Source organism: Chiloscyllium punctatum, chromosome 17 (genome assembly GCF_047496795.1).
Source record: "Chiloscyllium punctatum isolate Juve2018m chromosome 17, sChiPun1.3, whole genome shotgun sequence".
Taxonomy (NCBI): domain Eukaryota; kingdom Metazoa; phylum Chordata; class Chondrichthyes; order Orectolobiformes; family Hemiscylliidae; genus Chiloscyllium; species Chiloscyllium punctatum.
Window position 1 is genome coordinate 40,485,165 of NC_092755.1, and position 27,949 is coordinate 40,513,113.

Here is a 27,949-nt window from a genome sequence, read left to right on the forward strand (position 1 = left end):
CTCTCTCACTGTCCTGACCAATGTGACACTGCGCATGCCCTGCATAGAAACCAAACTGCGCGTGCGTCAGAGGTTATCAGAGAGTTCATAGAGAATATTCATATCTGCAGAGACTGATGGGTAAAATATTAGTCATTAACAATTGCTTTGTCGATTTTCACTCATAGAGATGTCTAGCATGCAAATAGATTGTCTGGTCCAAATCAACCATAACGGCCAGGTATGTAAATTATCAGTCGTTCTGGGAGTTTGAAAAGAAGTTTCTTACTCGAGTTATGCAAATCGATTTGAAATATGTACGTTATCAGATTTACATTTCAACTACAGGATTTCTTAAAATCTCACAACATTTATGAGAGAGGTTTAATGCTCCACTATGTAGTGAGAATGATCAATCCTGCAAAATAGTTTGCTCTCTGACCAATCTTGAAGCATTCTCTCACCGAGAATGCTTTGGCCCCGCTCCTCACTCACTCTGGTTGGAGGACCGGCCGCTACTCGGTCCTCCTGTTCCGCCCCTTCCTCCCAATTGCAGAGTTGATTCAGGCGTGATTTAGCAGGCAAGGCACAAAGGAAGTTCAAGTCGATGTTTTGTGACGCGGTGAAAATATCCCGAATCTTGGACCGAGAGGCCTGGGTTCAATTCACAGCTTGTGCAGGTGTGTGTAACAACAACTTTTAGCAGGTTAATTAGGAAAAACAAGGGAAGTCAGGAACAGAGAAAAAAAACAATAGAAAATGCATGCAATGTGGTGGGGTTCTCAATGCTCAGATGATTTCTCTCTTTAACAAGCGTTTCAGGGTCCCAGTACAGACTGTTGCACTCCTCTTAGTGCACAGCCAGATACCACGATTGTGGGGCAAAATGTTGTGGTGGGATATAGAGGTGCTTTTCTGGAAGGCGTTCGGTTTTTGTGGTGAAAACAGTTGAGAAGGAGTGAGGATTTGTATGGAGCTACCTGTCCCCCTCCTGTTGCAGCACCTTATTATTGCCCTGACTCTATCTCGTACATAGCGAAAGTGAGGACTGCAGATGCTGGAGATCAGAGCTGAAAAACGTGTTGCTGGAAAAGCGCAGCAGGTGAGGCAGCATTCTGTACCTCGTACATGTTTGGTAGAGATCAGTGACACTTCATAAGCTCACAATACAAGATCCATCACTCTGTTTAAGATAGTAAAAATCTCTTGTAGCACAATAGCCAGAGAACAACACAGCGCAGAACAGGCCCTTCAGTCCTTGATGTTGCCCCGATCTGTGAACTATTCTCAGCTCGTCCCCCTACACTATCCCAAAATCACCCATGTGCTTATCTAAAGGATTGTTTAAATCTCACTAATGTGGCTGTGTTAACTATATTAGTAGGTAGTGCATTCCACACCCTAACCAGTCTCTGAGTAAAGTACCTGCCTCTGACATCTGTCTTAAATCTATCACCCCTCAATTTGTAGTTATGCCCCCTCATACACACTGATGTCATCTTCCTAGGAAAAAGACTTTCACTGTCTACCCTATTTAAGCCTCTGATCATCTTGCATGTCTCTATCAAATCCTCTCTTAGCTGCCTTCTTGCCAATGAGAACATGTTCAAATTGCTCAACCTTTCCTCATAAGACCTTGCCTCCAGACCACAAAACATCCTGGTAAATTTCCTCTGCACCTCTTCCAATGCTTCCACATCCTTCCCAAAATATGGGCACCAGAACTGCACACAATATTCCAAATATGGCCGCACCAGTGTTTTGTATAGTTGCAGCATGATATTGTGGTTCCAGAACTCAATCCATCTACGAATGAAACCTAACACACTGTATGCCGCCTTAACAGTACTGTACATCTGGGTGGCAACTTTCAGGCATCTATGTACGTGGACTCCAACATCCCTCTGCACATCTACATTACCAAGAATGATTCCATTGACCCAGTACTCTGCCTTCCTGTTATTCTTCACAAAGTGCATCACCTCACATTTAGCTGCATTGAACTCCATTTGCCACCCTTCAGCCCAATTCTGCAGTTTATCCAAGTCCCCCTGCAACCTGTAATATTCTTCCACACTGTCCACTACTCCACTGACTTTCATGTCGTCTGCAAATTTACCAATCCATCAACCTATGCCTGCATCTAAGACTTTTATAAAAAATTACAATCAGCAGTGGTCTCAAAACAAATCCTGGTGGCACACCACTAATAACTGCACTGGAGGCTGATAATTTTCCAATATCCACCACTCGCTGCCTTCTTTCAGGAAAGCCAGTTTCTAATCCAAACTGCTAAATTACACTCAATTCCACGTGGCTGCATTTTATCGAAGAGCCTTTCATTTGGAACCTTATCAAAGGCTTTACTGAAGTCCATGTATACCACGTCAACTGCCCTACCCTAATCTATATGCTTGGTCACCATCTCAAAAATACTCAATGAAGTTTGTGAGACACGACCTGCCCTTGACGAAACCATATTGATGATCTGAAATCATATTGTTGTTTGCCAGATGATTACAAATAGTGTCTCTTATAATCGTTTCCAAAACCTTTCCTACAACAGAAGTAAGGCTCACTGGTATATAATTACCTGGGTCATCTCGACTGTCCTTCTTGATCAAGGGCAGAACCTTTGCAATCATCCAGTCCCCTGGTACTGAACCTGTAGGCAATGACGACTCAATATCAAAGCCGAAGTATTTGCTATCTTCTCCCTCGCTTCCCAGAAAGTCCACGGATAAATCCCATCCAGCCCAGGGGACTTGTCTACTTTCAATCCTTCTAAAATTGATAACACCTGTTCGTAACTAACCTCAATCCTTTCTCGTCTAACATCTTCTACCTCATTATTGTCTGCAATATTCTCATTTTCCTGAGTGAAAACCAATGAGAAATATTCCTTTAGTACCTCTCCAATTTCCACAGTGTCCACACTCAACTTCCCACTTCTGTCTTTGATTGGCCCTATTCCTACCTTATCCTTTATTCCTCACATACCTATAGAAAGCTTTAGGGTTCTCCTTTATTCTATTCACTAAAGACTGCTCGTGTTCTCTCTTTCCTCTTCTTAACTCTCTTTAAATCCTTCCTAGCTGATCTGTAGTCTCCATCGCCTCATCTGTACCATTTGCCTCGTCAACACATAAGCCTCCTACTTCTTCTTAACAAGAGATGCAATTTCTGTGGTAAACAACAGGTCCCTTACCTTTTTGTAAGAAGGCCTATGGAGTTTGTAAGAAGGCCTATGGAGTATTATCGTTCATTAGCAGAGGGATTGAATTCAAGAGTCGTGAGGTGATGTTGCAGCTGTACAGGACTTTGGTTAGGCCACATTTGGAGTACTGTGTGCAGTTCTGGTCGCCTCACTTTAGGAAAGATGTGGAAGCTTTGGAGAGGGTGCAGAGAAGATTTACCAGGATGTTGCCTGGAATGGAGAGTAGGTCATACGAGGATAGGTTGAGAGTTCTCGGCCTTTTCTCGTTGGAACGGCGAAGGATGAGGGGTGACTTGATAGAGGTTTATAAGATGATCAGAGGAATAGATAGAGTAGACAGTCAGAAACTTTTTCCCCGGGTACAACAGAGTGTTACAAGGGGACATAAATTTAAGGTGAAGGGTGGAAGGTATAGGGGAGATGTCAGGGGTGGGTTCTTCACCCAGAGAGTGGTGGGGGCATGGAATGCGCTGCCCGTGGGAGTGGTAGAGTCAGATTCATTGGCGACCTTTAAGCGGCATTTGGATAGGTACATGGATGGGTGCTTAATCTAGGATAGAAGTTCGGCACAACATCGTGGGCCGAAGGGCCTGTTCTGTGCTGTATTGTTCTATGTTCTATGTTCTATGTTCTATCACTTCCTCCCTGCCTGACAGGGTCATACCTATCAAGGACACGCAATATCTGTTCCTTAAACCAGCTCCACATTTCCATTGTCTGCATCCACTGCATTTTGCTACCCCATTCTATGCATCCTAATTCTTGCTAAATTGCAGGATAATTGCCACTGCCCCCATCGATAATTCGTCACCTGTGGCATGTACCTATCACTTTCCATCGCTAAACTAAACATAACTGAATTGTAATCACTCTCTCCAAGGTGCACACCTACAACTAAGTCAAACACCTAGTCCGGTCATGACCAAGTGCCAGATTTGTGGGCGGCACGGTGGCATAGTGGTTAGCACTGCTGCCTCACAGCGCCAGAGACCCGGGTTCAATTCCCGCCTCAGGCGACTGACTGTGTGCAGTTTGCACATTCTCCCCGTGTCTGCGTGGGTTTCCTCCGGGTGCTCCGGTTTCCTCCCACAGTCCAAAGATGTCCAATTCAGGTGAATTGGCTATCCTAAATTGCCCGTAGTGTAAGTAAGGGGTAGATGTAGGGGTATGGGTGGGTTGGGCTTCGGCGGGGCGGTGTGGACTTGTTGGGCCGAAGGGCCTGTTTCCACACTGTAAGTAATCTAATCTAATCTAATCTAATCCAATGTGGCATCCCCTCTTGTCGGCCTTTCGACATACTGTGTCAGGAAACCCTCCTGTACACATTGGACAAAAACTGATCCATCCGACATACTAGAGTTATAGCATTTTCAGTCAATATTTGGGAAGTTAAAGTCCCCCATAATGACCACCATGTTACTTTCACTCCTACCCAGAGTAATTTTGCTAATCCTCTCTTCCCCCTCCCTCGAACTCTGCAGCAGCCTATTTTAAAAAATCCAAGCAGTGTGACCTCCCCTCTCCTGTTTCTAACCTCAGCCCACATTACTTCAGTAGAGAAGTCCTCATCAAAAGTTCTCTCAGCCACGGTTATACTATCCTTGACTAACATGACATGCATGGGCCCATTGCGGTGCTTCAAACTCCATGAGGCAGCCATACTCTCTATGACAGACAGACTCAGTCCAGAACCTCCTCTGTCCTTCAGACCTTATGCACTGCCTGCGCTCCTCGATTTCCCGTTTGCACGTTCCCTTTCCAACCCACCCCACCTGCATCATTCCACAATTGGAGCTGCAAAGGACAGAAGTCTGTGAAATACCCTCCCTAACCTTCTCTATCCTCTTTTAAGATGTATTTTAAAATCATTCTCTTTAATCAATGTTTTGATCATCCATGAAGCACCTTAGGAGATTTGCCATTGCGAAAGTTCCATACAATGCAAGTAGTTGTTGTTATTGCTCTACATTAGGAGAAACAGGAATGATGCTTTCAAAATTCTAACAAGAAAGTCACTGATAGGCGCAGTGTGTAGGCCAAATAATAACATCACGTTGGGATTGGCAATAAACAAAGATATAACTAAAGCCTGTAAAAATGGCATGTCTATTACCATGGGTGATTTGAATCTACATGTAGATTGGTCGAACCAGCTCAGTCAGGGTAGCCGTGAGGAGTTCATTAAGTGTATCCATGATAGTTTTTTTGAACAGTATGAAATAGAACTGACAAGGAGCAAGCTATCCAAGATCTGGCCCCTGTGCAATGAGACAGGAATAATTAATGACCTCAGAGTTAGGGATCCTCTTGGAAGAAGTGATCACTGCATGGTTGAAGTTAGAGTACATGTGGAGAGTGTAAAGATAAAATCTAATACCTTGGTCCTGTGCTTGAACACGGGGAACTAAAATAGAACGAGGGAGAACCTGGATAAAGTAGACTGGAAACAAAGATTTTATGGTGGGACAGTTGATGAGCAGTGAAAGATTTTCGAAGACATTTTAGGAAGTGCTCAGCAAAGGCATATTCCAGTGAAAAGGAAGGACTGTAAGAAAAGGCGGTGGACAAAAGACAGGGAATTCTACACCAGTTAGTTTATTCTCTGTAGTTGGAAAGATGCTTTGGTCTATTAGCAAGGAAGAAATAGCAGGGAATCTTGATAGAAATTGTCCCATTGGGCAGACAAAGCATGGATTCATGAAAGGCAGGTCATGCTTGACAAATCATTTGGAATTCTGTGAAGACATTTCGAGCAAGGTGGACAACGGGGACCCAGTGGATGCGGCGTGCCTGGATTTCCAAAAGGCCTTCAACAAGGTGCTGTGCAAGAGGCTGTTGCATTATATAAGGGTGCATGGGATAGAGTATTAGCATGGATAGAAAATTAGTTGACTAACAGGAAGCAAAGAGTGGGGATAAATAAGCCTTATTCTGGCTGGCAATCAGTAACTAGTAGCATGCCTCTAGGATCAGTGTTGGGACTACAATTATTTAGAATTGATACAGATGATTTGGAGTTGGGGACCACGTGTAGGGTGTCAAAGTTTGCATATGACACTAAGATGAGTAGCAGAACAAAGTGTGCGGAGGACTGGGTAAGTTTGCAGAGGAAACGAGATACATTGAGTGAGTGGGCAATGGTTTGGCAAGTGGAATATTATGTTCATAAATGTAAAGTCATACTCTTTGGTTGGGGTAATATTAGTAAAAAGATTATTACTTGAATTTTTTAAAAATGCATTATTTGCTATGCAGAGGTACCTGAACATCCTTCTGTAGGAGGGTTGGTCACCAGGTACAACAATCAATTCAGAAGGCAAATGGAATATTGTCCTTCATTGCTGAAGGGATTGTTTTTAAAAGCAGAGGTGTGCTGTAGTGGGTGCTGGTGAGCCCACAGCTGGAGTACTGCATGTAGTTTTTATCTCCTTTCTTGCTCAAGGATGTACTGGCACTAGACGGGGTGCAGAGGAGGTTAACTATGTTGAATCCAGTGGTGAGGGGTTTGGCTTAACAGAGACTGAGTAGATTGGGATTATATTCATTGGAATTCAGAAGAATGGAAAGATGTAAGATAATGAATGAAATGGATAAAATAGAAATAGATAGGATGTTTCCACTGGCAGATGAAGCTAGGACATGAGGGCATCACCTCAAGATTAGAGGCAGCAAATTTAGGACTGAATTGAGAAGGAACTTCTTGACCTCTATGGAATGCATTGCCCAGCGAAATAGTTGATGCTAGTTCAGTAAATGTTTCTAAAGCTAAGTTAGTTTTCTAAAAAAAGAAATAATTAATTAAGGAATACGGTAAGAACGTGGGTAAATGGTTCTGCGTCCACAAAATGATCAGCCGTGATCTTATTGAATGGTAAAGCAGGCTCGAAGGGCAGAATGGCCTTCTCCTTTTCCTAGATCGTTTGTTCTTGTATTATGCATGCCTCCATCACTCGTGACTTTGAGATGCTGGTGTTGGATTAGGATGGACAAAATTAAAATTCACAGAACACCAGGTTATAATCCAACAGGTTTATTTGGAAGCACGACTTTGCTGGTCCTTCATCAGGTGGTTGTGTGACTTTTAACTTTGTCCCTCACTCTTGTAACTGAGAAATAGCAACAAAAGCCACGAAGCAGTGCGCAAGCTCCAGCCAACAGTTGGTCTTGTGGACCATGAAGAAAGTTATCTCAGAATACAATGGGATATTGATCAGATGGGCCAATGGACTGAGGAGTGGCAGAGAGGATTTAATTTAGATAGATTCGGTTAGGATAGGATATCTGGTTGTCATAATCAAGTTGTACCGAAGAAGTGATTGATGTCAGCGATGGACCAATGCCTAGACAGGGGAGGAGCTGGAGGACCTGGCGGGGCAGTTGGTCCTCCAGCCAATCAGTGAATGAGGGGAGACGAGACTTTCTTGGGGCGCGGATGTTTGGAGTGTGTGTGCGCAGAGAGCTGTCGGTAAGGAAAGAAATAAACAACAGGAAGCGGGAGGGAAATGGTGTTGGTATAGGCTGAGAGGTTTTACAATCATTTGGTTCACATCGGAAAATACAAATTTGAAACTTTTGCAGCAAACGGGAAAATGCCTCGTTGAGTAATCGGCCCGAGTGAGCGCCGCCATCTTTATTCGGGGCAATGATTCACGGGACACGCGCGCGGCCGCCAGCTTTGTAGGGGGCAAAGTTCAGAGGGGTGCATGTGGAGCCTTCCCTGGTAAAAAGTTATAGGGCAGGATTTACACAGAACACATTCAAACCCAGAGAAATGGATTTTTTTTCTGGATTTGTTTCGTCATTCATATAAGTGATTTGGATGTGAATAGAGGCCATAAGTTTGCAGGTGATACCAAAATTGGAGGTATTGTGGACAATGAAGGCGGTTATCTCAGAGTACAGTGGGATATTGATCAGATGGGCCAACGGGCTGAGGAGTGGCAGATAGGATTTAATTTAGGTAGATTAGGTTAGGATATCTGGTTGGCATAGGTTGGACTGAAAAAGCCTGTTTCTGTGCTAGACATCTTTGACTGTGGGATCATAAAAGTGAACTCTGCTCTGGTTCACCTCTGGGTTCTATGATGTCCACTTGTTCATTATCTAGCTTCCTCAGTCTCTCGTGGGTGTATTTTTGCTCTGTATAGTATTTTACTATTACTTTCACAGCTGTTTGGTAAATGAATTGAAAAATGTAGAGCTGGAAAAACACAGCAGGCCAGGACGCATCCGAGGAGCTGGAGTATCGGCGTTTTTGGCATAAGCCCTTCTTCAGGAATGTAAATGAATTGTCCACTGCTGCCTGGCTCCTGACCATACGCTGTTCCATTATCAGGTTATTGTTTCCACAATATCTTTGACAGTCAAGAATTCTTTTTTCCAATAAGCGAGTGCATTTTCCTTCAATTTCTGACAGTCAAATTCTGCACCATTTTCATTCCCTGTACTTCATATTGCACTCCCTGAAACATCAACTGTGTATTTCTCCTTCCACAGAAACCAGTGATCAATGCCAAAGCCTTGTTGCCTGTGGAAAGGGTGATGTTTGACTTCCTTGTACTGCTGCAGTTTGTATGGTGAAGGTGGTTGGGTAAGAAACATTACAGATTATTCACTCAGTGATATTGAAGAGGAGAAGATATCTGTACAAATCATTATGGTTTTAATTTCACAAAAATATTATTGAGAACTTTTGACATAAGGCCACAGATGGAGAATATTGTGTCCAGTGACTAAAACCATTGCCAAATAAGCAATTTTTCAAGAATGCCTTAAAGGAAGAAAGTAGATCTTAGAGGGTTAGAGTGGGGATTCCAGACCATGTTCCCTTGGACTCCATAGAAACAGTCTCACAGATGAACTCAAAAATAAACACATCATTGAGAGTCTGAACTAAAATGAGTTATTGAGATATTTAAGGGTGTGTGGTACAGGGAGATAGGAATGATTGCAGCCAGGAATTAATTCAAAGGTGCGAAAGTAAATTGTTGTTGCTTATAAATGGGAGTCTTTTGATTGATCAGCAAGTTTTCGTACAAGTGAGCACTTCGGCAGTAGAGTTTTCAATATTCTTGAGATTATCGGGAGGGTGAATGTGGGATGCTGGCCATGAGTGGGTTTAGATAATGAAATCTAGAGTTAACAAAAGGAATGAATGAGAGTTTCAGCAAATGAGCTGAGACTGTGGTGAGGTCAGGTGATATCACTGAAATCGAAATAGTGGTCTTGGAGGGGGTCTGGCCTGTCATCCTCACCTCATTCAGCCGTTTGTCAGTTTGTGAATCAAGTCTGTAACAAGCTCAGGAAATGCGTGGCCCTGGCAGAACCCAAACTGGGCATCGCTGAGCAGGTTATTGCTGAGCAGCTGCGTGACAGCACTATCGATGACACCTTCCATCACTTCACTGCTGAGCAAGTGTGGACTGATGGACGGCAATTTGCTGAGTTGGATCTGCCCTGTATTTTTGTGTTGGAACATCCCTGAGCAATGTTCCACAAAGTCAGTAGGTGCCAGTGCTGGAGCAGTACTTGCCTTGGTGGGCAGCAGGTTCTGGACCACAGCCAACAGTATTATTGCCAGAATATTGGCAGGGCCCATACCTTTACTCTGCTTATCCATTTCTTGATCTGATTTGAAATGAGTTTTCAACCAATTTGATTCATATCTGTGATGTCAGGGACCAATGGAGAAGGCTCATCCACTTGTCACTGCTGTCTGAAAATCAATGCTAATGCTGTCCTCTTATCTGTTGCATGAATGTGTGAGACCCCTCCATCGGTAAGGGTGGGGATATCTGTGATGCTTCCTCCAGTGAGTTGTTTAATTGTCCATCACTATTCTTGACTAGGTGTGGCAGAACTGCAGAACTCAGATCTAATCTGTTGGTTATGGGATCACTTAGTTCTATTTGGTGTTGCTTTTGCTGTTTGGCATGCAGGTTTGGGAGCTGCACCAGGTTGGCACCTCATTTTTAGGTATGCCTTGTACTGCTCCTGACATGCCCTCCTGCATTCACCATTGAACCAGGGTTGATTCCCCTGGCTTGATGTTAATGGTTAAGTGGGGGATATCAGGCGATGAGATTTCAGATTGGGCTGGAGTACAGTTCTGCTGCTGTTGTTGGCCCACAGTGAGGCAGAAGTTGCAGGGTCAAGAGGGCTGATTGTGTGGTTGTATTTGCTAGTGCAGTGGTAGATGTAATGTGGTCCATCCAGTTTCATTCCTTTGTTGAGACTGTGCAGTGATTAATACAATGAGTGACTTGATGGGCCACTGTTGGGTTTCTTTCCCTCAAGGACATTGTCAATGGCAGAAAAACATCCCCGATGGTTCCATGGCAAACAGTAGATTCTTCATTCCAGTTATTTTTTTTCTTGAATTCAGAGCCACCCTCTACCGATTTGGGATTCCAACCTGAACTTCAGTTGTATATTTTAATATTCTTGATAAATGATAAATACGACAGGTTTGTTCACTTATTTTTAGAATCACTATCACAGGTTTTGTTTATTGTTTTGGAAATAAAAACACTGTCCATTATCCTGTCTCCTCCAACAACAAGAGTGAGGAGCACATGGAATTTCTCTGTCAATAACATTGAGACAATCCAATCAGCTGCCTCTGCTTCTTTCCTCCCTCTCCATTAGTCCACCGAGCCACACTTCCTCCCAAGGGTGCTCCTCATTTTAGTCCTAAACTTGCATTTCCTCGAGTCCCTTGTCAAGCCTTATTAGAGGTCATCTTGACCATTTACCCTAGTGTAGCTAAATCATGGACATTCCAAATCTCTGTCTAATCCTCCTGCTTGTCACCCCACCCCACCCCCCCCCCCCCCCCACCACCACCACCACCACCTTGCAATTCACAGATATTGTTCCATGATTTGTCTGTCTGTCTTTTTTGGTTATGTCCTTCTTTCCCATTCTGCTAAAACCTAATATTTGATCTCACCGTTGTTGGAAAATCGTGCTCCATCTCCACTCTCCCTTTCCTTTCTGAATTCATTGTATTTAGTGTCCCTCCAGGATCTATCCTTGGTTCGTCCTGTTTCTCACCTGCATACTGCCAGGAGGTAACATCGCCCAAAAGCACTGTGTTAGGTTTCACATGTACACTGACAATGCCCAGCTCTCCCTCCCCATCATCCCTCTCCATTACTCCACTATTACTCAGTTATCAAACTGCTTACCACGCTTCGATTAGCTGCAATGAAACACTGTAATTGTTAAACCCATTGCCTTCAGTTGCTATTCCAAATACATTTCTCTTACCTCTCACTGGGAAGTGTCTGAGGCAGAACTACATTCTTCACAATATTGCATTCATATCTGACCCCAAGGTGACCTTCTGATCAGACATCTACGCAATCACAAACACCACGAATTCCAATTTCTAAAACATTGTCTCCTTTTCACTCCAGCTCCATTGCTACTGAAACCCTAACCTGTGTCGGCGTTGCCTTTAACTGGACAAATCTGAAACAGAACCCTTGATTCCGCGACTGACCCAGAATCTGGTTCAAGACTCACCCATAATGGGACACATCCTCTCCATATTTACCCTGTCAAACCTTGACAGAATCCTATATGTTTCAAAGAGATCACCTCTCATTCTTCCAAAGTCCAGTGAGTATATTCCCAATTTATTCAGCCTTTGCTTACAGGATAATCCCTTCAAAACAGGAATCATCCCAATGGATCTTCTCTGAAATGCCTCCAATAAACTGCTCTATTTCATGAACTAAAGTGACCAAATCTGTTCACGTTACTCCAGATGTGGTCTCACTTGCCATTTCTTTAGTTGCCCTAAGGTATATACTCCACTCTTATTTCAAAGAGTTTGCAATATAAGGGACAGCATTCCATTCCCTTTCCTGATTCCATGTTGTAACTGTGTGCTCGCTTTCTGTGTTTCCAGCTCATTTTCCCCCAGTCCCTTTGTGGTGCAGCTTTCTACAGTTTATCCCAACTTATACTCTATTTGCCAACTTGTTGCCCAGGTTTCCTGTGAATATCTCTCTGTAAACTGTTTATAACTTTTTGGAACTTTCCTGTTGTGCCTTTTCTAGGAGATTTCCCTCCTCATTATTCGAAACATGTACTGTGAGCACTGGGCAGTGGGAAGCATGCGCAGTTGCTATCTTTCAGGGATACTCTGTTTCATGACTGGGGGAGCTTGTTGCCCATTGGTCAGAATGGAGACAACTTGCCCATCAAGGTGCATGAGCCTTTCACACCCCATGTCTTATTGAGAAGGCACAGCGGCAGAATGGAAGGAAAGAAAATGAAGCAAATCCTGCTCTCCATATCTCACTTAATCTTGGAACATTCTGTCCCATGTTCAGTCACATGAAGTCCCAAGGTGGAAACTCATAGAAACCCACGTAGATTTGCCCTTGAAGTGCCTGCTAACCTCCACCAGGGGTAATGTGTACAGTCCTCCTGGGCCAGGAGGAGGGGATTGTATGTGTTTCAAACTTGAACTGACAGTGACGGATTTTATAAACTTGTATTACAGGCAGGTATTCAGATGGTAATCTCAGTTATTGTAACGCCAAACTCTGACAGAATTACTCAATACAACAGGACCTGGATATTCATATTGTGTGAGAGTATTGTGTTCCAGATCAATACCATTTGCTGAATAAAAGTTCTCCTTTGAATCAAACCATCCTCTCAATAGATCTTCCCAAATCTTCAACATGTGTCCTGTAATCTTTGTATAATGAGCTGATGGATGTAAAGTTTATTATTATATGTGTAACTTTTGTAAACCGCTTTGTCACTGCTCCCCAAATTTCCTTTGCTACAAGGAGAATACTCTCACTTTTTCCAAACCGCTGATTCCCCAATGTCTGCTCTCAAAAAGGTACACATCAGGATTGTGTTGGAACATTCTCTACTTGCCTGCATCAGTGCATCCCCCCCCCCCCCCCCCAACAATATTAAAGAAAGTGAACATCCTCCAGGATAAAGTACTGTACCTGAGTGGTTTCCCATCCACCACCTTCAGCATTCCCTTTCCCCACCCTCGAGGCACAGTGGCATCACTGTGTAAAAGATCAAGTCAGCATTGTCCTACCCGACCATAGGACTGCTCTCTCATTAGAGAGAGATGTCTAGTAGTGGTTAACCTGAACATTACCACAGCACAGGCAAGGGGAGAGGTTGAAAAGGAGAGTCCATTAATTGTGGATGGTTATTCTTGATGTGTATTAGCAACACACATGTCACGTGAACAATTAATATTAAAAAAGCCCCACAAATTCTGCAACTAAAATCCCCCATTCCTTGAACCATCCTGGTAACTCTCCTGTGCCCCCTCTCAGGGACCCTGCCATCCTTCCCAATGCGTGGGCGATCTGTGGTTCACACTGACCTAGCTGCTCTGAACCCTGTGGGTGATAGCATAGAGCAACAGTTGCACTAAACCTCACTGTCTGGAAGAGAGTGAGAGACAGAAATCCCGAAGGCATTTAAAATCTATTTAGGAACACACTTGCAAGGCCAAGGCTGACAGGTCTATGTGTTCTGTGCTGGAAAATGGGATTAAAATAGTTAGCTGGGAGATTTCTTTACAGCATAAATCCAATGGACCACAAAACCGTTTTCTGTCATATAGACCAAAGAGGCGTAATATAGGAATATGACAAGCCACAATAGAAACCAGGTCAGAGAAGGTGATATTAGAATAGATGATACGTGATTGATTAATGTTTTTTGGAGGAAAATGTGACCGAGGTTCAGCGGGACATTGTGGAGCTCTGGGTGCAGGAATCTGAAATAAAAATGGGTTATTTTGAAGGCTGGAATTAAAGAAAGGCACATCACCGAGATTTGTGAGGGTGGACAAAATTAAAGATAGGGAGGGTGTTGAGACTGGAGGAGATTAGAGATTGGAGGATGTTGCAGAGATTGAGATGTTTTTGATGCAGAGATAGTGATTGTTCTGAGGCTAGAGAGGAATTATATAAATAAGGATGTGTGGTTAGCTTTCCCAACACTACCTCTTTACTTATAATGATTGTTTATCTGTCCTCATCTGCCATTGCCTCCATAGGCCTGTGACAATGAGACTACACAGACAGTATGTTCCTGTTAAGGCCAAGGCTGGGAGACGTCGAGAATGTTGCATGAGCTGCGAAATTGAGGCTCTGGTCAAGAAAATGAAGGAAGGATATGGCAGGTATAGACCCCACTGTGTTTTTGTGAATCCCTAGAGGACGATAAGGGAAGTAGGAGTATACTCGCTGGAAACCAGGAGGCAAAAAAGGAGACATCAGAAAGCTTTGGGAAATAGGTTTAAGGAGAATCCAAAGAGATTCTACAAATACACTAAAGACAAAAGAAAAACTAGGCAGAGAATAGCGACCCTCAATGATCAACAAGACTGTCTATGGAACAGCAGGAGGTGGGAGAGATTCTATAAGTATTTCAAGTACGTTTTTACTGAAAGGGGATATGGAACTTAGAGAAGTTGGAGAAATAAATAGTGATAACTTGGCAAGTGTACATATTACAGAGGAGGAGGTACTGGATGTCTTAAAATGCATAAAGTTGGATAAATCCCTGGAATCTGATCAGGTGTATCCCAGAATTTTGTGGGTAATTAGGGAAGCTTTTGCTGGGCCCCTCGCTGCGATATTTGTATCATTGATCGCCACAGGTGAGGTGCTGGAAGACTGGTGCCATTATTTGAGAAAGGTGGTAAGGAAAAGCCAGGGAACTATAGACCGGTGAGCCTGAAGTCAGTGGCAGAGAAGTTGTTGGAAGGGATTCTCAGGGACAGGATTTACATGTCATTGGAAAAGCAAGAAATGATTAGGGAGAGTCAGCATGGCTTTGTACATTGAAATCATCAACTTGGACTTGAGAAGACACAAGGTTTCACATAACACACTGGTTAGCAGGTTCAACACCATAGAATTCTAGCGGAACTAGCTGTTTGGATACCGAATTGGCTGGAAGGTCAAAGAGTCATAGATGGACAGCACAGAAACAGAGAACTGTCGGTCCAACCAGTACATGCTGATCAGATATCCCAATGCAATCTAGTCCCACCTGTCAGCACCCGGCCCATATCCTTCCTATTCATATACACATGAAGATGCCTTTTAAATGTTGCAATCATAATGGCCTCCACCACTTCCTCTGGCAGCTCATTCCATACACGTACCACCCTCTGTGTCAAAACGTTGCCTCTCAAGTCTCTTTAAAGTCTTTCCCCTCATACCATAAACCTATGCCCTCTAGTGCTGGGATCCCCCCCACGCCAGGGAAAAGACTTTGTCTATTTATCCTATCCATGCACCTCATGTTTTTATATACATCGATAAGATCACCTCTCAGCCTCCGATGCTGCAGGGAAAACAGCCCCAGTCTATTCAACCTCTATTCAACCCCCAGCCGAGCTCAAATCCTCCAACCCTGGCAACGTTCTTGTAAATCTTTTCTGAACCCTTTCAAGTTTCACAACATCATTCCTTTAGGAGGGAGACCAGATTTGTACGCAACATTCCAAAAGTGGCCTAACCAATGTCCTGTATAGAACATAGAACATAGAACATAGAAGAATACAGCGCAGTACAGGCCCTTCGGCCCTCGATGTTGCGCCGATCAAAGCCCACCTAACCTACACTAACCCACTATCCTCCATATACCTATCCAATGCCCGCTTAAATACCCATAAAGAGGGAGAGTCCACTACTGCTACTGGTAGGGTATTCCATGAACTTATGACTCGCTGAGTGAAGAACCTACCCCTAACATCAGTCCTATATCTACCCCCCCTTAATTTAAAGCTATGCCCCCTTGTAATAGCTGACTCCATACGTGGAAAAAGGTTCTCACTGTCAACCCTATCTAACCCTCTAATCATCTTGTACACCTCTATCAAGTCACCCCAAAACCTTCTTTTCTCCAATGAAAACAACCCCAAGTGCCTCAGCCTTTCCTCATAGGATCTTCCTACCATACCAGGCAACATCCTGGTAAACTTCCTCTGCACCCGTTCCAGTGCCTCCACATCCTTCCTATAGTATGGCGACCAAAACTGCACACAATATTCCAGATGCGGCCGCACCAGAGTCTTATACAACTGCAGCATGACCTCAGGACTCCGGAACTCAATTCCTCTACCAATAAAAGCCAGTACGCCATATGCCTTCTTCACTGCACTATTTACCTGGGTGGCAACTTTCAGAGATCTGTGTACATGGACACCAAGATCCCTCTGCTCTTCCACACTACCAAGTATCCGACCATTAGCCCAGTACCCCATAGCCGCAACATGATCTCATAACTCCCGTACTCAATACTTTGTCTGATAAATGAAAGCATACCAAATGCCTCCTTCACTATCCTATCTACCTGCACTCCAAGGTCTCTTTCTTCAGTAACATTCCTCAGGACCTTACCATTAAGTGTATAAGTTCTGCTAAAATTTGCTTTCCTAAAATGCCACTCCTCAGCCCATTCACCCATCTGATCAAGATCCCTTTATACTCTGAGGTAATCTTTTTCACTGTCCACTACACCTCCAGTTTTGGTGTCATCTCACTAACTATACCTCCTATGTTCACATCCAAGTCATTGATATAAATGACGAAAGGTAGTGCATCTAGCAGTGATCCTTGTGACACTCCACTAGTCACAGGCCTCCAGTCTGAAAAGCAACCCTCCATCACCACCCTCTGTCTTCTGCCTTTGAGCCAGTTCTGTATCCAAATGGTTAGTTCTCCCTGTATTCCATGAGCTCTAAACTTGCTGACCAGTCAGTGTCATAGTGGAGGGTGCTTTTTGGACTGGAAGCCTGTGATGAGCAATATGCTGTCAGACTGGGTGCTGGATCCACTGCTTTTTGCCATTTATATAAATGATTTCTACATGAATATAGGAGCTATGATTAGTAGGTTTACAATAGACACCAGAATCGGAAGTGCAATGGACAGCAAAGTTACCCGTGAGGGCAATGAGACTCCGATCAAATGGGCTGAGGAGTGGCAGATGCAGTTTAATTTAGATATATGTGAGGTTCTGCATTTTGGAAAAGCAAATCAGGGTGGGACTTATATACTTAATGGAATAGTGATGGGGAGTGTTGCTGAACAAAGACACCTTGGAGTGCAGTTTCATAGTTCCTTGAAAGTGGAATCATAGATAGGCAGGGTAGTGAAGAAAGTGTTTGGTGTACTTGCCTTTATTGGTCAGTGCATTGAGTACAGGAGTTGTGACGTCATTTTGCGGCTGTACAGGACATTCATTCAGCCACTTCTGGAATTCTGCTTTCGGTCCTGGTCTCCCCGCTATCGGAATGATATTGTGAAACTTGAAAGGATTCAGAAAATATGCAAAGATGTTGCCAGGGTTGAGGGATTGAGCTGTAGGCAGAGGCTGAATAGACTGAGGCTGTTTTTACTGGAGAATCGGATGCTGAGAGGTGACCATAGAGGTTGATAAAATCATGAGGGACATGGATAGGGTAAACAGCCAGGGTCTTATTCCTGTTTAAGTGAGTCCAAAACTAGAAAGCACAGGCGTGAGGGAAAAGATTGAAAAGGGATATTAGGGGCAAAGATTCAAGCTGAACGTGCTATGTGTATGGAATGAGCTGCCAGAGAAAGTGTGCAGGCTGGTACAGTTACAACGTTTAAAAGGCATCTCACTGGATATGTAACTGGGAAAGGTTTAGAAGGCTATGGGCCAAGTGCTGGCATGTGGGAGGAGATTAATTTAAGATATCTGGTCGGCATGGACAAGTTGGACTGAAGGGTCTGTTTCAGTGCTGTACATCTCTATGGCACTAATAAATTAAAATTAAGATAGGTTTCTCTTTTATGGAGAGTTAGCAGAACGTCTGACAATTCTCCTTGGAGCTGAGAAGGTGAAGCAGTGATTTCGACCAGGAGTTGATTTTTTTCCAGGGTATTTCATTTTCAGAGAGACAGAGTGAGAAATTATTAACGTCACGATTTTTAGTAACTATTTTCAGGTAACTGGCAAATAATGCAAAGAAAAATGTGAAGATTATTTTACTCACTAAGTACTGAGCATCTGGAACAGTTTGAAAGACAGCTGGATGCAGATTCAGTAGTTATTGTCAAAACAAATTTGAAATGTATCATTTTTAAGGAAGGATTTGGAGGGCTATGTCCAAATGGGAGGTGAGTTGGGACTGACTGGCACCATCTCCAGAAGGAGAGAGTACAGCCCCAATGGGCTGAATAGCCCCCAGCCCCTGTGCTCTGTGATACTGACCCATTCACTGTGAATGATGAAGCTCATCACAGGGCAGAGCCGTAGAGATGTACAGCATGAAAATAAACCCTTTGGTTAAACTGGTCCATGCTGACGAGATATCCCAACCTAATCTAGACCCATTTGCCAACACTTGGCACATATCACACTACACCCTTCCTATTCATATACCCATCCAGATGCCAAATGGTATAATTGTACCAACATCCTTCACTTCCTGACAGAAGATAACATTACACGCACCAACCTCAGTGGAGAAAAAAAATGCCCCTCAAATCCATTTTAAATTCTTCCCCTCTCATCTTAAACCTATGCCCTCTCATTCTGGACTCCCCCACCCCAGGGAAACGAACTTTTCTATTTATCCTACCCATGCCCCTCATGATTTTATAAATATCTATGAGGTCACCCCTCAGCCTCTGATGCACCTGGGAGGATCCCACCACTCAGGTCACAATGGGGCCTGGCTGATTGACACAACTTCAGAACAATAGGAGAGTTGGCGTGGTCCTCCAGCCAATGGGAGTGAATGAGGGGTGGGTCCAGCAGGCCAACACATGACCATCAGCTTTGCAGGCGCAGTGTCACTGTGAGGGGGGACTGAATGTGAAGGAGTGGGAGAGACAGCAGACACTGGGAGAGAGATGGTGTTAGTGTGGACTGGGAAGGTTGATAAACACTGTTTCAGTCTGCTGGACCTGAATTAGATACTCCGGGTAAGTTAGAACCAAAAGAACTTCGGATGCTGTAAATCACACACAACAACCAGAAGGTGCTGGAAAAGCTCAGCAGATCTGGAAGCATCTGTGAAGAGAAATCCATTCGCATTTTCAATCCAGTGACTCTTCCTCAGGAACTGATGTTACTGAGAACAAAATGTTGGGTTTTATGCAGAAGATTGGGGTTAAGGAGTAAATGATAGGTGGGGATAGAGTCCAAAGAGAGAGATAGGAGCGGTTGGACAAAGGAGAGGATAAATATCTGAGGGGGAGGATGAATAGCTGTTTATGGGGACTGTAAGTGGCTAATCATAGGTAGAGTGTAATTGCAGGCTACCTAATAACAAGGCCTGGTATATAAGGTAGAGGGAAAAGACACTAGGACGTGGGAGAGTTCAGGACCTAAATTTATTGAATTTGATGTTGAAGCCAGAGGATTGCAGGGTCCCCGAGTGGGAGATGAGGTGTTGTTCTTCCATCTTATGTTAAGGTGTGACTCTGGAAAAGCACAGCAGGTCAGAAAGCATCCAAGGAGCAGGAGAATTGACTTATTGGGCATGTCAGCACTTCATCAGAAATGTGGGTGTTGGAATACAGCTGAGAGATAAATAGGGAAGGGTTTTGGGGTTGGGGGAACGGAGCTAGGGAGGCAATAGGTGGTTGTAGATGGAGGGTAGTGGTGAGAGGGTGGAATGGATAATTGGGAAGGAAGATGGGCAGGTGGGAATGTTCAAGAGGCCTGTGTCGAGTTGGAGGGTTCAATCTGAGATAAGTTGGGGGAGAGGAGATGAGGAAACCTTGATGCCGTGTGTTTGAAAGTTCCCAAGGTGGAAGATGAGGTGTTCTTCCTCCAGGTGTCGGGTGGCTCGGATTTAGGGGTGGAGGATTGCATGTCCTTGGCAGCGTGGAGCCGGGGGGGTGGGTAGCTGAAGTGGTCGGCGGTGGGGTTGGTTGTTGCATGTATCCCAGAAATGTTCCCTGAAATATTCCACAATTTGGCGTCCGGAGAGCAAAGGACACAATAGGTGAGGTGTTTGGGTGGGCAGGGAACTCTATGCTGAATGTGGGAGGATCCTGCGGTGCCTTGGATGGAGGTGAGGGGAAGGTGTGGGCACAGGTTTTCCACCTCTTGCAGTGGCAAGCGAAGGTGCCTGGAGTGGAGGATGGGTTGATGGGGAGAGTGGATCTAACGTGGAAGTCACAGACGGTATGGTCTCTGTGGAATGCTGAAAGGGGTGGGGAGGGAAATACATCTCAGGTGGTTGGATCTGATGGTGGAAATAGCAGAAGATGATGCGTTGTATCTGGGTGAAAGGTGAGGATGGTGGGATTCCATCTTTGTTGCATTTGGAGGGGTGGGGTTCAAGGGCAGTGGTGTGCGAAGTGGAGGAGATACACTGGAGAGTATTGTTGACCACGTGAGGGGAAATTTAGTCATTGAAATAGGAAGCCATTTGGTATGTTCTGAAGTGTTCTTCCAGCTTGCATCAAGCTTCACTGGAACACTGCAGTAAGCATGAGACTGAGCTGTTGGACAGAGAACTGTCTTGTGTGTTAAAGAGCAGGCAACTGGAAGCTCGGTCTTTTTTGCAGGCACAATGTAGATCATCAGCCACCATTTCCACCACCGCCACTGAGATGCTGGAAGGTTCCTGTCTCCTCCATTAACAGCTTTCCACCTTCCCACTCCTTTATCTTTCCAAATGTTCCTGTCTCTCTTCGGGCTCTGTCCCCACCTGTTAGTTACTCTTTAACCCCTATCTCCTGCAGTCCAAAGATGTGTAGGTCAAGTGAACTAGCCCAGCTAAATTTCCCATAGTGTTCAGGGATGAGCATTAGTCCGGGGAAAAGGAGAGTAATTGGGTAGGGAATGGGTCTGGGTGGGATTAACTTCGGAGGGTGGGTGTGGAATTGTTGTGCTGAAGGGCCTGTTTCCTGAAGGGATTCTAATTTTCCCAGCAGTCATCGGTTCTGAAGAAGGGTCACTGGACCCGTGATGACCCTTGATGTGTGCAGGTGGAGGAAATGGGAAAGGGGAAAGTGGCAGCAGAAACCAGATGAAATGTATCAGTGTAGTGTTTAGTTACAGTCTGTGCAGGTCGTTAGTCTGAATTAGAAACTCTTGGTCCCACATTTGCAGCAAAGGGGAAGATGGCTTGGGCCTCAGGCAGTGAGAGGTTCTGGGTTATGGCCGCCATCTTTATTTGGGGCAAGGTACAGCAAGGAGCATGCACGTGTCCTCTTTCTGGGCGGGGACGGGGTGATTTGAAGAGGAGCAATTACACATCCAACACATACCAAGAGAAGTGTTTGCCTTCACTATTCATCTTGCACTGACTGTGAGCTTTGTTTTGTGAATTCATTTTATAGGATATTAATTGAGAATAATTGAGACTGGGATCTCAATACACAAGTTTCTACAGTCAGCAGAGTCATCAGGATCTGAATATCATTGGCATTTAACAGTGGAACGAGAAAGGTTTGTCTGTTCTGTCTGTGGGAAAATATCTTCAATATTTTTGTCAAGCCAAAAGCTGAAAGATGTTCAAGTTCATGGTTGGATCACCTTTGGGGTATGTGTTCAATTCTTGGCCCTGCAGCTGTGGAAGGAGGTATTGGCCTGAGAGAGAGCACAGATTTATCCAAATTACACCTCGTCTTTTTGCAGGAACTGTCAGATTTAGTCTCAATCATCCACTTTATAATGTTAATCTGTAAACTCCCTACTTCGAATTCTCTGCAAATTTCTCATTGAAAATCCTTGTGGACTCAAATTCCAGCACCATTTCAGGTGGAACGTTCCAGATTCTGACAACTGTCTGTTCATTCAAAAACTGCTGAAGTCCATTTTGACTCTGGGGTTACAAAGGGCTAAATTGAAAGATGTGATGCTGGTCCTGAGCTCCCATTGAGGTGTATTGGAACAGTACAGGAGGATGAGGGAAGTGTAGGTGTGAGCAGACAATGAAAATGGCAGGGCTGCACTCAGAGTGCTGCTTGGCTCAATGAGAGTGTTTTGGAGTTGGGTGTAAATAGTGAGGTGAGACAGGGAGAAGGTGAAGCTGAAACTGAGTTTTAGTTCAGGCCTTTCAGAAATTCACAGTCCCAATGAGAATACCCAATTTGTCAGTGATACCTGCGGAGTATTTACATTTTTAAAGTATGACATATTAGCTTAAGTAAAGATTTTTTTTTGTTATTATAATGGACATGAAAGGTTGCTCACTTATTTAAATTCTCTTAATGGGAGTAGCTAGATGAATGTAGAGAGATGTTGTGACCGGGCATCTCAGAGCCGTGGTGTGCTCCTCTTGCACAATGTGGGAAATAAGGGCCGCTTCCAGTGTCCCTGACGACTATTTATGCAGCAAGGGTTCCCATCTGCAGCCATTGGGAAACTGCTTTTCCGAGCTGGAGCTGAGAGTGGACTCACTGTGGAGCATCTGCAATACTGAGAATGTTATGGACAGCACGTTTAGTGAGTTAGTCACACTGCAGGTGAGGGTTACACAGGCAGAAAGGGAATGGGTGAACATCAGATCAAGTAAAAGGCTCAGGAAGTGAGTACAGGAGTCGCCCGTTGTTATCCCCTTCTCATACTGATACTGTCTATCACTTGGGATTCTGTAAGGGTGAGAATTGGTGGGGTGGCTTCTCGGGAAATCAGCAACAGCCAGGTTCATGACACCACGGAGAGCTCGGCTGCACAGAGCGGGAGGAAAGAGAGGAAACACGGCTATAGTGACAGGGGATTCAATGCTCAGGGTTAGGGCGGGCAGTGCTGTGGCCACAGACATGAATCCAGGATGGTACGTTACCTCCTGGAGCTAGGATCCGTGATATCATGGAGCGGCTGCAGGACATTCTGGAGCTGGAGGTTTAACAGTCCGTGGTCGTGCAACACACAGATACCAATGACATCGCTTAACAAAGGGATGAGGACCTGAAAGCTGGATATAGGGAGATCAGGGACGCATTAAAATGTAGCTCCTGAAATGTAATAATGCAAGACTTGCACCTAGTGCCATGTGCTAGTGAGAGCATGAATAAGAGGGCAGATCAGCTGGATATGTGGCTGGGGAAATGGTGTACCAGAGCAAGGTTTAGATTCTTCAGGCACTGGGACTGTTTCTGGGTGGGACCTGTACCAGCCTGACTGGTTACCCCTGGGTAGTGCTGGGAGAAATCCCCTGGTGGGTGCTTTTGCAGTTCCATTGGTGAGGTTGTAACTAGTCTACCAGGGGGATGAGAACTAAAGTGTAGGCTTAGATAGGTCAGATTCAGGACAGGGAATGGGAGGTAGAATATTAGTGAGGTAGTCAGCAGCTCAGAAAGCCAAAGGAAAGGAGGATTAAATGAGGATTGAGTCCCTCTTCATCCATCAGTCCTGCCATCCCAGGAATCAGAGTCAGCAAAACATGGAGCTATACAGCTCTCTGTCTCCAAGTGCTTCAGCAAAATGGTGGAAATCTGCAACAAAACCAAAACATGCTGGAGATCCTCAGCAGGTCGGGCAGCATCTGAAATGGTGACAGATGCAGGAAACATTGCAGCCTTGAAGAAGTTGTATAATGCCATCCCACACTGTCCACTGCTCCAGGGAAAATATCCTCTGCTCCTCCCTATGGTTCAAATATTTCAATACTGGCAACACCCTTGTAAATCTTTTCTGAACTCTTCCAAGTTTCCCAACATATTTCCAATAGCAGGGAGACTGGAATTGAAAGCAGTTTGGGCATTACAACAGTGGTCGAGCTAATAAACTGTACAGCCGAAACATGATCTCCCAACTCCTATACTCAATGCACTGCCCAATAACAGCTAGCATACCGCACACCACCTTCACTGACCTGTCTACCTTCAACCACACTTTCAAAGAACTATCAACCCACACTGCAAGGTCTATTTGTTCGTCAAAACTTCCCAGGAACTTGTCATTATGGGGTTGAGTCCTATTCTGGTAACATTTCTGAAGTCGGGAGACAAGATTTGAATGTAGTACTCTGAAACAGGCCTCACTAATGCCCTATACCGTCACAACATGACCTCCTACCCCCTATACTCAGTCACAGAATCCCTAAAATGTGGAAGCAGGCCATTCAGCCCATGAGACAATAACAACCATCGGAACAACATCGCACCTGAACCATGTAACCAAGCATTTCCCACAGCTAATCCACCTGACCTGCACGATTTTGGTTTGTTTGAGGAAATCAGAGCACCCAGAGGAAGCCCACAGAGACACTTAAAGGAAGAATGTGCAAACACCACACAGTGGAATTGAATACAGGTTCCTTTATTGATCAGTGCACAGACCAATAAAGGTCACTGTCCCAAATGCCACCTTCAGCACCTGATCTCCATGAAACTCTACTTTACAGGAACTGTACAGTTGTTCTGAGCCCTTCGGAGGGATTGAAGGTGAGGAGGAGAAAAAAGGAACAGGGTTGAATTGTAGATCTATAAAATAAAATAAGTGTCTGTCACCTTCCCCTTTCTGTTCTTCCTGTGTTTCTCCCGCTCACTGTTTCCCCCCTTCTCTGTTCACTCCCGCTCTCTGTTCTCCTCCCCCCCGCTCCCTGTTCTCCTCCCCCCGCTCCCTGTTCTCCTCCCCCCCGCTCCCTGTTCTCCTCCCCCCGCTCCCTGTTCTCCTCCCACCTGCTCCCTGTTCTCCTCCCCCCGCTCCCTGTTCTCCTCCCCCCGCTCCCTGTTCTCCTCCCCCCCGCTCCCTGTTCTCCTCCTCCACCGCTCCCTGTTCTTCTCCCCCCGCACCCTGTTCTCCTCCCCCCCGCTCCCTGTTCTCCTCCCCCACGTTCCCTGTTCTCCTCCCCCCCGCTCCCTGTTCTCCTCCCCCCCGCTCCCTGTTCTCTTCCCCTCCGCTCCCTGTTCTCCTCCCCCCCGCTCCCTGTTCTCCTCCCCCCCGCTCCCTGCTCTCCTCCCCCCCGCTCCCTCTTCTCCTCCCCCCCCGCTCCCTGTTCTCCTCCTCCCCGCTCCCTGTTCTCCTCCCCGCTCCCTGTTCTCCTCCCCCCCGCTCCCTGTTCTCCTCCCCCCGCTCCCTGTTCTCCCCCCCCGCTCCCTGTTCTCCTCCCCTCCGCTCCCTGTTCTCTACCCCCCTGCTTTCTGTTCTTTTACCCCCCCCACTCTCTGTTCTCCCCACCCCAGCTGTCTGTTCACCCCCGCTCTCTGTCCCCTCCTCCGGTTTTGTGTCCTCCCCCCTGCTCATTGTACCCCTCACCCCCTGCCCCGTCCTCCCCACTCCTCTGTCTGTCCCCGAGTGCCTGTCCCCCTCCTCTCTCCCCTCATCCGTTTCTGTGCCTCTCCTCTCTATCTCCATAACCCTCTCTTCACACACATGCTCTGCCCACCTCTCTCTGCCTACCTTCCCCTCCGTGTCTCCAAGTTCTGTATTCCCCAACCACAGGGGAAAGACTTCGTCTGTTTGCACTACCCATGCCCTGCCTGATTTTATAAGTCACTATAAGGTCACCCCTCAGCCTCTGACACTCCAGGGAAAACACCCTATCCAACTCTGGCAACATCCTTGTAATTCTATTCTGACCCCTTTCAAGTATGAGAACATCCTTCTGATAGGAAGGAGACCAGAATTGCATGGAATATTCCAAAAGTTTCCTAATGAATGTCCTGTACAGCCACAATAAGAGCTCCCAACCCCTATACTCAAAGCTCTAACCAATAAGGGAAAGCAGACCAACTGTCTTCCTCACTATCCTATCTACCTGCGATTCTATTTTCAGGGAAATATGAACCTGCACTCCAAGGTCTCTTTATTTTGGAACACTCCCCAGGAACTTACTATTAACTGGATAAGTCCTGCCAAGGTCTGCTTTTCCAAAATGCAGCACCTCACCTTTTTCTAAATTGAACTCCTCAGCCCATTCAAACATCTGATGCAGATCCCCTTGCAGTCTGAGGTAATTTTTTTCACTGTCGACCACACCTCCAATTTTGGTGTCATCTGCAAACTTACTGACAATACCTCTTATGTTCACATCCACATCATTGATATAAATGACGAGAAGTACAGGATCCAACACCGATCCTTGTGACACTCCACTGGTCACAGGCCTCCAGCCTGAAAAGCAAACCCTCTGACACCACCCTCTGTCTTCTATCTTTGAGGCAGTTCTGTATTTAAATGGTTAGTTCTCACTGTATTCCATGAGATTTAACCTTACTAACCAGTCTCCCATGAGGAACCTTGCGAACACCTTACTAAAGTCCATGTAGATCATGTCCACCTCTCTTCCCACATCAATTCTCTTTGTCACCTCTACAGTAAACTTAGTCCAGTTCATGAGACATGATTTTCCCCGCACAAAGCTGTTATGAATATCCAGGACTGAACTCTACATTAGGGTCTGCATAGGTGTTAATATTCTGTCTCAAGTTCACGTACACCAGCTTTGTGTTAGTGACTGTGTATTGAGTCTTGTTAATATCGCCAACACAGATGAGTTCCTTTTGAAAGGTAGTCCCTATATCCCTAACCCCGCTCCCATCTGCTCTGTCCCTTCCATCCCCACCATAGGCAGTAAGTGGGAGGAGCTCATGGAGTTTCCATATGAGTGAGATTATAACATCTTCCCTTCTTTCCACTAGCCCACCAGGATTTGATGGTAGTGTCCTTACCTCTGGACAAGGAGAATCGGGTTTAGAGTTGAATGACAGCATCTGTGAAGAGGCTGATTGGAAAACGTGCCCAAGCCACCAGCCCATACAGTCTCCCAGCTGTCCCTGCCTGAGCCTCCAAACAGAACGTTCCTGTCGTTTCTCTCCTATCAGTTTGTCCAGGATCCCCTCCTGCAGCTGTACTGATCCTGTCCCTCACTGACCTGCCCATCGCCCAATGCCCTCCACATTGGTTCATTGTTTACAATCCCACTGTCCCAATCCAGCCCCGCCCCATCCACCCTATTGGACAGCAGCTGCTGTCAATCACCCATGCTCCTGTGTGCATGTGCAGTCGGAGGGGAGACCAGTGCACAGGCGCAGTGCTGGCCAATTGTTGACGTACGTGCAGTATGGGTCAGTGCCAGGGAAGGAGGCTGTGGGTGTGTGTCAGCTCCCTCTGAGAGCAGGACACAGAGGAATGGCCCCTCTCCTGGTATCCTGACGAATTGTCAATGTATCAGTGGGGGATCATTTTTCAGAAAGTTATCAGAACTCGTGTGAATATTCAGGAATATTATGGAAAGGGATAAGGATGGGCATGCAATTAGAGTTCTAATTTGGTTCATTTTAGTTCAACCAGATATGATTTGGCCAGAGTGTGCAAGAAGCAATGTATGCAGGATGGTTCTCATCAGAGGGTGGGCTGGGGAAAATAAGTAAGAGGTTCCAGATTGTTTTTTTTTCCACAATGTGGTTCTGACCAGGAAGGAAACCCTGGGAGGTGGGGGGAGGATTATCCAATACCCAGGAGGCTCCGAGTCAGAATCATTGATTTGGTTCATAGCCTGTAGACAGGAGCTAGGAAATTGAATTCAAATAGAGGAGAGAGAGAGTGTGTGAAAACTGGGTGTGGAAGGAAGGAGTGAGGAGATTGGTTTGGATTTCAGTTCATGGAAGAAAGAAATTGACACTGACATTTAAAGCTTTGGGTGAACAAGGAAACTACAATTTAATATTACAATTACCTTACAAATCCTGTATTAACAGTGGTGACTTGTTTTCTCTGTTGTAGGGTACTGAAAGGGTGAATTTGCGGTTGAGAAATTCAGATTGAACTTCATGTTCAGATCTGATATTCAGATCGGCA

General features: G+C 45.2%; 1 long non-coding RNA gene across 1 annotated transcript; it reads left to right on the plus strand.

Moving 5' to 3' along the window:
• The first annotated feature begins 135 nt into the window (after positions 1 to 135).
• LOC140487676 (uncharacterized) lies at positions 136 to 27,949 on the plus strand. The gene is made up of 4 exons (XR_011962861.1): positions 136 to 220; positions 8,693 to 8,786; positions 21,541 to 21,649; positions 27,875 to 27,949. It is a non-coding gene; the product is annotated as an uncharacterized lncRNA (long non-coding RNA).